Genomic DNA, 12,229 nt, shown 5'->3' on the forward strand with positions numbered 1-12,229 from the left:
GCTGATTTACAGTGTGCAGACTAAGATGTGGCTGTTTTAGCAGGTCATAACTCGCTACACACACATACATAGACACATTGGCTAAATGAGTGCCAAGTGCACACACACACACACTCCACTCCACACCGGCTTCACCTGGCTGTTTTTGTTCCCTTTCACACTTTTCCTTCCTTTGCAAATCCCTGATCATCATAAAAACAGAGGCTAGTATACCAAGTTGTCATGAACAGCTGGAAGTGACCCAAGCTGCAAGGAGCTGAGGAGAGAAGGAGAAGACGGGTAATTATGCTAGTTTCATGTGCTGGTGTTATTGTGCTGATTGGTTGTTTTGTTGCTTCAGTAGCAAACTGAGTGAGGGGAGACTTTTAATGAATGAATGAATGTGCTTTAAAGATCATTTAACATGGATTTTTAAAGACCATACATATATACATATATATATATATATATATATACACACACACACACACTCACACCAAATAGACTACTCAAACCTTTACTTCTATACTAGCAAACATATCATGTAAACTAATATCAAGTAAAATAAACTGTTCTTTAAAAGACATCCAAGAACACATTAAACCATTTTAGCAGGAAAACCCCCCTGATGACAAAGACATTCCTTAGTTTAAAGTGCCCATTTCTTCTTTGTAAATTCTTCTTTCAGTTCCATAGGGCTGATTTTAATTTAGAACTTCCTCCTTTGGGAGACACATGATGGGAGGGTTACTCTTTAAGCGTGAGTGTGTGTCTGTGTCTCATCTACTCATCTAAATAAACCCCAGGGTGAAGAGTCGAACTCACTGCAGGTGCAAGGCTAAGAATCACAGACCACACACACAGAAAAACATATGATGATCAGGCATACTTTGTTCATTCACACAAAAGTTCCTTCTTAACAATTTAAGTGCAGTCCATGACCATAATATAAACGGGACAGATCATTATGACAATGAGATCACTTATTTTCAGCTTAGGCACAAGCTTCTATGCGCACACACACACACACACACACAGAACAGCCCCACCTATCACCATCTCTCTGTGAAGTTCAGACCATCATGCTTGAGTGCTCAGAACAAGTTTGGGTCGAGTCGAGGGGGATCAACAGGGCACAAGGCCCTTGAAATCCCACTGGAGAGCAAATTAAAAACGACTGCTTCAAGAGCTGGTTAAAATTCTTATGCTTTATTACTCCTTTCTCTCACAGAGCTGTTGAAAAAAGAGAAGAAAGCAGGGAGAAGTGCAATGTTGAAAGCCAGAAGTAATTCCGCATAGACGTTTTACGATGGAAACTTCAGCAAAATGTAATTTCACTCCAGAAAGAGAAATCCCATATTATATGAGAGAGAAAAAGTGTGTGAGCGAGTGAGTGAGAGAGAGAGAGAGAGAGAGAGGAAGATGGGGAGCACTGATAGGTTTTTATTTCTGTGAAGTATTAAGGCAAATAACATCACACTTTTCCTCTTACCTTTCCTTTAATATATTCATTTCATTTTCACCAAGCGTTCAGCTTCGTCCCTCAAAAGCATCTTTTCTGGTGGAGGTTGAGAGTGGCTAGAGTGTCATCTGCTGCATGAACTAGAGAGGCCCTGAGTGGATAAACAGTCGAGAGTGTAAGCGAGTCATAAAGGACAGTCAGGATCAGCTGAACCCTGCTTACTACAGACCAGAGACTAAGTGTCTGACATGATTTATGACTGCTGTATATCCAGAAGAATCTAACATGATTTCATGGGATTGTTAAAATCCAGGGCTTTGTATCATTCTGGATAACTATATTTTATTTCATTCTTTATGTTTTCACAGTGATGTTCCATTTATTAATATTATTTACACATACGTATTGGAATAATAACAGTATAATTCTTATATAATAACAATAATAATTAAATAATAATAAATACATAAATAATCAAATAATAATTTAATTGATTTATAAAAAAAAAAATTATATTTAGAATTATTATAAATAATAATAATAGGCTAATTATAATAATTATTATTACTATTATTATAATTAAGTGGTATTTATTATTATTAATATATAAAAATGAAAGATTACACTGAATTTTTTTTGCCCTATTTCAGTATGAAAATAAATAGTATTAGAATTAAATTTAGAATTCTAAAAGATTTTAAACAAATTAAAATGAAACGTTGGTTATTTTTCTTTTCTTTTCTTTGTTTTTTATTTAAAGCAAAAAAGCATAAAAGGAAGAAACATTTAATATTCTGCATGATTTTCCAAAGTAAAAACAAACAAACAAACAATGTTTCACTGAAACTGTTAAAGTCAAAGTCAAAGTCAAAGTCAAAGTCAAAGTCACTTTTATTGTCACATATACTGATCATTTGTAATTAAAAAATGGTTTATAAAAACAGAAGCATTTTCACTAGTGGTTTCAGACTTTTGGAGCTCTCTGTATGTTACAATTATTTTAAGAATAAAAAAAAAATGAAATTATGTTTTTTTGAAAACGGGCTGTTTTGACTGTGTGCTGACATTCCACTTGATGTCTGATGATGGCACCATGCAGCCAGCATGAGGTGATCTGGGAAGGCAGCCATTCTCTTTCTTCAAACATGTCACTAATGTTCTCTTGCTGTTACTCTCTCAGCAAGGTCAGAAGTGACTGCAAGAGTCTTGGTTTTTGACATTAAAATAAGTTTTTCCCTTTTGCTGGCTCAATACAGACACAAACAAATGTCACTACACTATCCACCTAAAAGCCATCAGATGTGAAAACAAGGGCCAAGAACATATGGAGGTAAACAACAACGGTTTTAACACAGACAGCAAAATGGACATTATGAGTAACAAACGATTCCTCAGCAGTTTGGAACGCCAATGAACAAACCAAACCCAAGCTCTCTGGCAACTTATTTAGATTCATCCATCAAATAAAAGCCACCATCCCACCGTCTCCTCACTCCCCGGTTATCCGCACAACATTAATCAATGCAAATTAATTTTGTCCATACAGGGCCACCATAGACTTCCTGTAGCCGGTTGAGTTAGCCCTCAGTGTGATATGAATAGAAAGAGAAGAAAGAACCGCAGCTTTTCTATCATATTTCAGCACAGATCCCGAGTCCTCACCACAAGGCCATGTGACGACGAAGGTTGCCTTGTTTTTAAATTGCGGCTTCGTTCTTCCAGTGATTTGATTTATGAAATGATCAGGGGGGAATAAAATGACCCCCCTCCCCACTGAGAGTCTGTCCACAGGTTCAGTATGAAATGAATTATGACCAGACCACAGCAGCACAACAGTGTGATAAAGAACAACTATGAGACAGTTATTATCAGAGAATCCACCACATTAAATAATACGCTTCAGCATAAAACATAGTGCCTTTTAAGCAAATAAGAATTAAATGTGAGAAACATTAAACACTCAGAAGACTACTCTGTCTCATTCAGAACCGTTCAGTCCAACTACTGTGCTTGTCACTGCCAGACAGTGCCAGACGTCTAAATATGGTAGTCTGCGAAATGGCTGGATACTGGCAGCAGAGGATTAAATCCAAGCAAGGACCAAAACAAAATGTTGATTGACCCTGACACTTCCAAATGGGTCATTTAAACATATGACTAAAGTTTTTTCCTGAATTTAAAAAACTTTCTGCTGCCATGTTTATATATACATTTAAATAATCATTTGTTTTAATGATCCATTTGGATGTGTCAGGCTCAGTTATATAAACACTACTAGTTATATGTACACTACTCAAAACATTTTGATGTCAATAAGATTTTCTTGTAAGTCTTTTAAGACTCTTATGCTCATCAAAGCTACATTTATTTACAGTACAAAAATACAGTAAAACGATAGTATTGTAAAATATTAATTACAAATCAAAATAACTTTATTTCATTATAATTGTTGAAAATGTAACTAATTTATATGATGGAAAAGCTGTATTTTTAGTGTCACATAATCCTTCAGAAATCATTCTAATATGCTGATCGCATGCTCAAGAAACATTTCTTATTATTATCAATGCTTAAAGCAGTTGTGCTGCTTAATATTTTTGTGGAAACCATGATACCTTTGTTTTCAGAATTTTTTGATGGATATAAAGTTCAAAAGAACAGCATTTATTTGAAACAGAAATATAACATAATAAATGTCTTTACTGTCACTTTTGATGAACAATGCATCCTTGCTGAATAAAAGTCTTTAAAAAAAAAGAAGAAAAAAGAAAATTATATATCCACATTGTCACAAAATAATTAATGTTGGTTACATGTGGTAACGACGTCTAAACTAAATCGTTTATTACTCCAAGTTTGTCTCAGTTTTGACAGATCTTTTCCCCTTGTAAGAGATTGTGCTGAGGCGTATATAGATTTGGCAGGAACTGACAGCTGGAAAAAGCCTGCTTTGTGTTTTTTAATGCTGCAGATTAAATTGGTTTAGACAACCAGCATGCCAAAGGTTCTTAGTGTAATGACAGGGATTTTATTTGGACAAAACTCTGTCACCAATTTGTTGACATAAATATGTATTTAGATGGCCAGTTTGTTTTATTACAAACACACATTTTTGGGGGTTCAGCGCGGCCTGATGATGTTCGAAAAAGTTGCAAATGCAAGTTCTCGCTGCAGCCTGAATTGTAAATGGTGAGCTAAATGGCTGTTTACGAATTGAGTGCAATTACGCTATTATACATGATGGCCTTGTGAATACATCCAAGAGTGAAATGTGTTGGACAAGCGCAGATGAGCAAGTAGTTATTTGGTTGTTTATCAGAACTTCAAGAGCAACATTTAAAGTAAATTAGTGAGCGCTCACCACAGGCAATTAGAGGTGAATAACAATCTGAACAAGGACACATACGCAAACATAAGCACTAACAAACAAACGGGTTTCCACACAATGCATTCAACTCCCATTCATTTCATCACTTTCGCCACATGCTAACACACACAGTCAGGTAATACAGCGCATCATAAAAACACAAACATGCACGAGGTCTTGTTTTGTCTCATTAATTACAGCTTGTTAATCTTCAGCTGTGTTTTTGATAAACACTGCAGAGTTAGCCCATAAAGACTGATCACCTCACATTGTCTGGCTTTATATTTCACAGTCTTTTACTCTCATACACCCTAACATCACACATACTTCATCTCTTCCTCTTGCTCTCTCTCTCTTTAGATTAAAACCCAACAACTGGATTTTTGTTGGAAAAATCCAACTGGATTTTTTTAAGTTGTACTCAATGAAAACCAAAGTGTAATACTAAAAGTGCTGGATGTTTGCTTTTGTTCTAGAGTCTCACTAATAAACAATCAAAATGCATTGGTTTGGCTGACAAGAACCCATCATATTTGACCACATGTTGAGATTAATGCATTTGGACTAGTGAGTTATATTGGACTATACGATGCCATTCCATCCTTGAATGTTCCAAACATTTTTTGCACAGCCCAATAAAAACTCTAAAAATGAGCCTGTTTAAAAATAAAACTGGTGTTGGACTAGCATGAAACAAGAACTGAGATTTAGGTTTACGGGCTCTCTTAAAGGTTGTCTGTGATGACAGCTGATTGGCTGAAGGATGATGAAACATGATCGACACTGATAAGGAGTGGAGTGGCACAACTGGAAACAGCATCAGGGTGGCACTGCCAGTGTAATGCCCGTGTTGGGCCAGCCATAAAGCCAGTTAAAGGCTCTAATGTGGCAGTGGTTTCATGGTGGTTGGCTTTGAGCAGCAGGAAAGGGAATTAAGGGGCATATAAAACAGGAAGAGAGAAAGAGAGAGAGAGAGAGAGAGAGAGAGAGAGAGAGAAAGAGAGAGAGAGAGAGAGAGAGAGGCTATATGACATTTAGCACACAAACATGCAGAGGAAAACCCTCAGTCTAGTTTTATCTACCCATCTATTTTCTCTCTACACACCCAGAGAGAAGAAAAGAAGAATGAAAAAGCGCAAGAAATATAAACATGTTCCTTTGCTTCTCCTCACATTTTATTAATTAAAACCTTCTCTATGGAGTTCCTATAGGACTCTTTAAATGTGTGTGTGTACAAGAGAGATAGTGGGTGAACCTACTGTTTTTTTTGTTGTGCATGGGGTGGAATATAGCGAGGAGAAAGATGTTTTTTTTTTCTCTTGCCATGTTTTAACCTTAGGTTACTCTCTTGTCATGTGTTTCTTTCTTTCTTTGGCACATACAGAGATATAATGACTCACAATACAGTGCATCTCATACTCACCCACTTAATCACTTCAATACTCACTCTTTCAGTCTCCAAAGCCAATCATAAAAGAAGATCTTACAACATAAACATACAACAACTTAACATACTTTACAACATACTTAATTTGTTCAGAAACACTAATTCATCTCGTCATTTAATGTTTATTTTATATTTTGTTATTGTTAAAAATAAATAGGTAAATATATGCAGTAATATTTTCTCAAAATCCTAAAACATTCTCTGTATTTCCAGAATTAAATTAGATTTTGAATCCCAGATTTTGAACCTCATAGTATGTCAATCTGTGGAATCAAGATCTGATTGCACACTCACTCACTGCCTTGCAGATGCATTGAGTCAGATTCCTCAAAGTGTTTCATATGTGTGCTGTGTGTGAGAGACCTTCTGATGACAACCTGAAGGAAGAGAAAACAAGTTTTTGTGCGTACATAAGCACACGTGTGATCTCCCCAGTTCCCTCTCATCCTCTCCTCCATTTCATACTATCAAACAGTCCAGGTCCCGGAATAGGGCTGCCCTGCGGCTGCCTGACAGTGCAGATATTTTCAGTAGGTCCTTGTGGTGTTATTGCAGGTGTCCAGGCAGGATGCCCGTGTGAATTCGGAGAGCACATCAGACGCTGTATAATTCTATTAGTCCTATATACAGATATGTATATTAAAACCACACTCAGCCAGGGGATACCGCAGTGCTTAAGGAGCATGGGACAGAGCAACCCATCTTCAAATATTAAACGAAAGTGTGTGTGAGCGTCTATGTGTTAATGAACTGTTAAAGAATGTTTGATGGACAAAACAGACAGCTGATGGAGGAATGTGTGTGTACCAGTTCAGTAATTCTGAACTCTTAATTTGCGAGTTTCTTCCCAAAAGGCCAGCAGTATACCATTACATTCAATTACACACTCTAAAATGTCTAAAATAAGACTTGCTGTGTGTGTGCGCATGAAACACATAAAACACTTAATCTTTAACATACTCAAGTACATATGGTATGTGCTTCTAAAATACTAGGGGAATGGCATCTCCCTTTTTAGTTTAATTACTACATTACCAAAGGAGCACTCCTTTGTATTTTTTCAGATCCCTCTGTATTCCAGAAACAACAGACAATTAATACGAATGAATGCATTTATGGAAGAGCTTTTTCTCATGCAGCCGTCCTATATGAGAGGCTACAATCATTTCTAAATAAAAACCCAGAAACTGTGACAATTTAAAATGTCTTTAAATAAGATTTTAAAAATCCATTCCAGTTAAGCCCATTCAGCATGTTCTAAGAAAGAGTATCTTTTGTCTTTTGCTCCTTATCCATTCCTCTCTCCTTTTTTTCTTTCCCCAGTCATTTCCTCTGAGCGGTTCACTCATTCATGATTTTATTGCTTTTGGATTTAAATTGTTCTCACTATCTTTTCTCAAGAGAACAGAGTTCATAAAAAAGCACCTGCTTGCTCTCTACTCTTTTTTTTTCTTAACTTTTCATCTCATTCTCCTTTCCCCCCAATCTGACCTACAATCTCTTTGCCATTCTCTATTCAACACTTCCTCTTTCTCACTTCCTTTTTTCCTTGTGTTCTCCAAGAGGGAGTAGTTCTCTGGTACTTCATCTGTCCAGTGCTAATGTTGTCCCTGGAGGCTTGGAGACCCTCTGAGTGACTCCCTGCTGTGATTCTACGGAGTGAGAAACCATTACATCACCCTCTAGAGGCTAAAATGAGAAACTACCATAATTTTCTCCAAACTCTACCAACATTTATCAATCTGTCCCAAAAAATAGATGCCAATATAGAAGCAGCCGCCCTCAAAACACTGTCACCAACAAAACCAATAGAGCTTACTGACTGGCAACAGAATTTTAAGGCTCTAACACATCAGCATCTTAACGAACCAAAAAGGCTATTCTTATAAAGAATATTTGATCTTTCTCACCATCAGCCTAGTTGGAATCAAACCACACAAACAAACATTAAAAACATTATTCAGAATTACACAAAACACACATGAAATAATGACACATCCTCACAATTCCAAAGAAAGTTGATGAATTCATCTTCCTAAAATATTGTTAAGATAAAAAAAGACTACCAGTATGAATAGATCTCCAATCCAAAAGCATTTAGAATGAGAGTAGCTTGACTAAATAATATTATTCACCTGGTTTGTAAGTTTTACTGTATTTACTTGTATTGTCTGGTCAGATTGGTCTGTTAGTTCGTATTGAGGGGTTTCTGGTCAAACTGAGAGACCATCGTAATCTAGCAAACCAGATGTTTCAGGGTTTGTGTTGTTTTTAACAGGGGTACCCTATCAAATAATTTAATATTAACTTGCCCCGTTAAGTCTTAGCCTATTTGACTGCATTATTCCCCATGATTTTTCACTTTTTTTGAGCGGCAAGGAAGGACAACGATAGGTCGTATTTCATGCCAGCTCAGCTTCCTTCCCCTTAATAATTTTCTCACACAAACAAAGTTGACCTCTGTCCACGTGTGTTTCGCTACTCCCGCGTGACAGGTCGTAACGCGCAGCGATGAAATCCAATGTCAATACCGCTAGAGTCGCCGGGGGTCCTTGTCCACGCCGCCCCATAAAGACTGTCATAAATACGGTAAATACATCAGTGTATATGGTGCACGTTAAGAAATACCGCGTTTTCACGGAGAGATTAACTTTATGAATGGGTTTGTGGGTCACGGATGGTTTGGCGTGTCGTTTCATTTGAGGCGGATTGAGGATGCTTCAGTGCCCTCATACATTTAATCGCCGGTTACCGGTTCTGTGATCGGTCTTTTTCTCATATGCGCACTAATAACGGCTCACCTCTGGATTTGGCAGCAGTGGGTCGCGCCCGCCGCAATGGGGTCTCTCGCCTTTCTTTCAAAGGGATTTTTTCTTAATAGTTTTTTCTTCCTCCCATATACCCGCGTTCTTCGCGCTGCCACTTCCGCAATAAAACCCTTGGCTGGCTGCCACGCGGCCATTAGCACTAGCAAAATAACTGTTAACAATATGGTGCCCAGACACAGCAATTCCGACTCTAAAGTTTAACCAGCAGACATGGTCTGAGTACACTGATGCCAGAGGTTACAAAGCGAGGATTAGTAAACAAACGCATTTTACACTTGAGTGCAGTCTCATCTGTGCAATAAGTGCACAGTTTATTTTTCTTGATGCTTCACACCTGAGAGGAACACATTCATTTATAGTTTAATATTGCGAAGACGTCTGTGAAAAAAATATTATATTTATAAATAAGCCTAAACTTAGTTGTGCAATTCCGATGAGATTACACAGAAATGTGTTAATTGCGCGCTGCGGGATAAAGATAAAGCGCATGCAGTGTTTCCTCTGCTTTATATCACAGGTTATTATGAGCTGAAAAGGCCCGTTATTAGGCACGTGCCATTCTATGAACGGTTTTAGGTTAATCAAAAACGAAAATGTTCAGTGCATGTAATGGAAATTATATTCTGCATGATAAATACGCCTATACAAATTGGAGAACAATTAATATTTCTTGTACATCAACTTTGTCATTCTAAAAAGATTTGAGCATTTAAATGATGTTGTAGCCTATACATATTCGCCAATAATAAAGGAACTATCAAATCAGCATAAATGCGCTATAGTTGCAGATTACAGTGGCCTAGCCTAATTCAAGATCAACATACAAATAATTAAAAACCGAACTAATTAAATAATGGTTGAATAAGAGTATTAATTTCCTTAAGGTGATCACGTCTAAATTGATAATAATAATAATAATAATAACGAGAATGAAGTATTGTGGTGATAATGTACAGCCGTCATAATAAAGACACATTAACTATAGCCTATAACTTAACTCATAATTTGTTCATGAAAGACAATCATAACCGCAGAACTAAAATAATTTAAGTAGGCAAAATTAATAAAATATATTTTATAATAATGCATTGTATTAACAATAATTAAAAAAATGTTTTGGGTCAAAGTAAAGTATTGAGGTTCTGTTTTCCATACTGAAAATATTGAACGTGTTGGCCAGCCTCATGCAACGTTTAGATCAAAATTAAACTCGTTACCAGAATATGAGGTGCAGCGCTGCACGCTCATATTGGCGAACCAATGAAAACAAATATTTTGGTAGTATTAATAACCCAAAATGTTACTGAAATTATAGGCGCCACAATGTTTTAAATATTAAATGCACTCGATTTCTACTGTGTAAATCATTTAGACCGAACATAGCCTACATGAGGATCGAATTATTTAGGAATTAAGTAAGGCTGAATACTGTGTAATTTACTCAGAACAAATCAGTCGCCTCCATTAACTAAAGTAAAGGTGTTTTTTCTCTCTCTAAACTTAACTAACAATATCAATAAAAACAACAACAATAATAATTTCATTATTATTATAGGCTATTGTTGTTGTTATACAAAACAGAAACTTAAATATATATATAATTCCGTAATTTCTGAAATAAGCTGTCAGATATTTAGGCCATCACAATACGAAAAAAAAATCATCCATATACTTTTTTCGTATTTATATTGTACAGGTCCACATAATAGTGGTTAATGCTATCTGGAAATCATCAGGCTATCGTCTGTAAGTGACGCGACATTAAACGAAGAGTGAATTAAGATTATGTCGGCAATTCACTGGAGCATGCGGTAAACTGTACGAAAATAATCAACAGTGTATTAAAATGCCAGTTTCCTGTAAGTCTGGTATATTTTATGCATATGCATACCCTATTTATTTTATGAATGTAGCGCTAAATATTGCTGCTTTAGCACAGACAATTGACTTATACAAATTTATATAAAACAATGTAAAGATTATAAAGTGGCAAGTGTCATTTAAGCTTTTTTAAATTTGAATTAATGGTATTTTAATAACATTATTTTATAATAAATAATAATTGTATAAAATACGTAGGCTATGGTTTTAAAATAAAATAGCGTATAATTTATGCCATGTCTCTTTTTCATTTATAAATAAACAAGAAATATTTTTCTTGTTCATATTTTTCTACTGGTTGACAAAGTCAACACGCATTGTGTATGTGCATAATACACAGGCGCGAGAATGAAGTATTGTGGTGATAATGTACAGCCGTCATAATAAAGACACATTAACTATAGCCTATAACTTAACTCATAATTTGTTCATGAAAGACAATCATAACCGCAGAACTAAAATAATTTAAGTAGGCAAAATTAATAAAATATATTTTATAATAATGCATTGTATTAACAATAATTAAAAAAATGTTTTGGGTCAAAGTAAAGTATTGAGGTTCTGTTTTCCATACTGAAAATATTGAACGTGTTGGCCAGCCTCATGCAACGTTTAGATCAAAATTAAACTCGTTACCAGAATATGAGGTGCAGCGCTGCACGCTCATATTGGCGAACCAATGAAAACAAATATTTTGGTAGTATTAATAACCCAAAATGTTACTGAAATTATAGGCGCCACAATGTTTTAAATATTAAATGCACTCGATTTCTACTGTGTAAATCATTTAGACCGAACATAGCCTACATGAGGATCGAATTATTTAGGAATTAAGTAAGGCTGAATACTGTGTAATTTACTCAGAACAAATCAGTCGCCTCCATTAACTAAAGTAAAGGTGTTTTTTCTCTCTCTAAACTTAACTAACAATATCAATAAAAACAACAACAATAATAATTTCATTATTATTATAGGCTATTGTTGTTGTTATACAAAACAGAAACTTAAATATATATATAATTCCGTAATTTCTGAAATAAGCTGTCAGATATTTAGGCCATCACAATACGAAAAAAAAATCATCCATATACTTTTTTCGTATTTATATTGTACAGGTCCACATAATAGTGGTTAATGCTATCTGGAAATCATCAGGCTATCGTCTGTAAGTGACGCGACATTAAACGAAGAGTGAATTAAGATTATGTCGGCAATTCACTGGAGCATGCGGTAAACTGTACGAAAATAATCAACAGTGTATTAAA

The sequence above is a fragment of the Sinocyclocheilus anshuiensis genome, unplaced genomic scaffold, assembly GCF_001515605.1.
Source record: "Sinocyclocheilus anshuiensis isolate Anshui unplaced genomic scaffold, SAMN03320099.WGS_v1.1 scaffold1658, whole genome shotgun sequence".
Lineage (NCBI taxonomy): Eukaryota > Metazoa > Chordata > Actinopteri > Cypriniformes > Cyprinidae > Sinocyclocheilus > Sinocyclocheilus anshuiensis.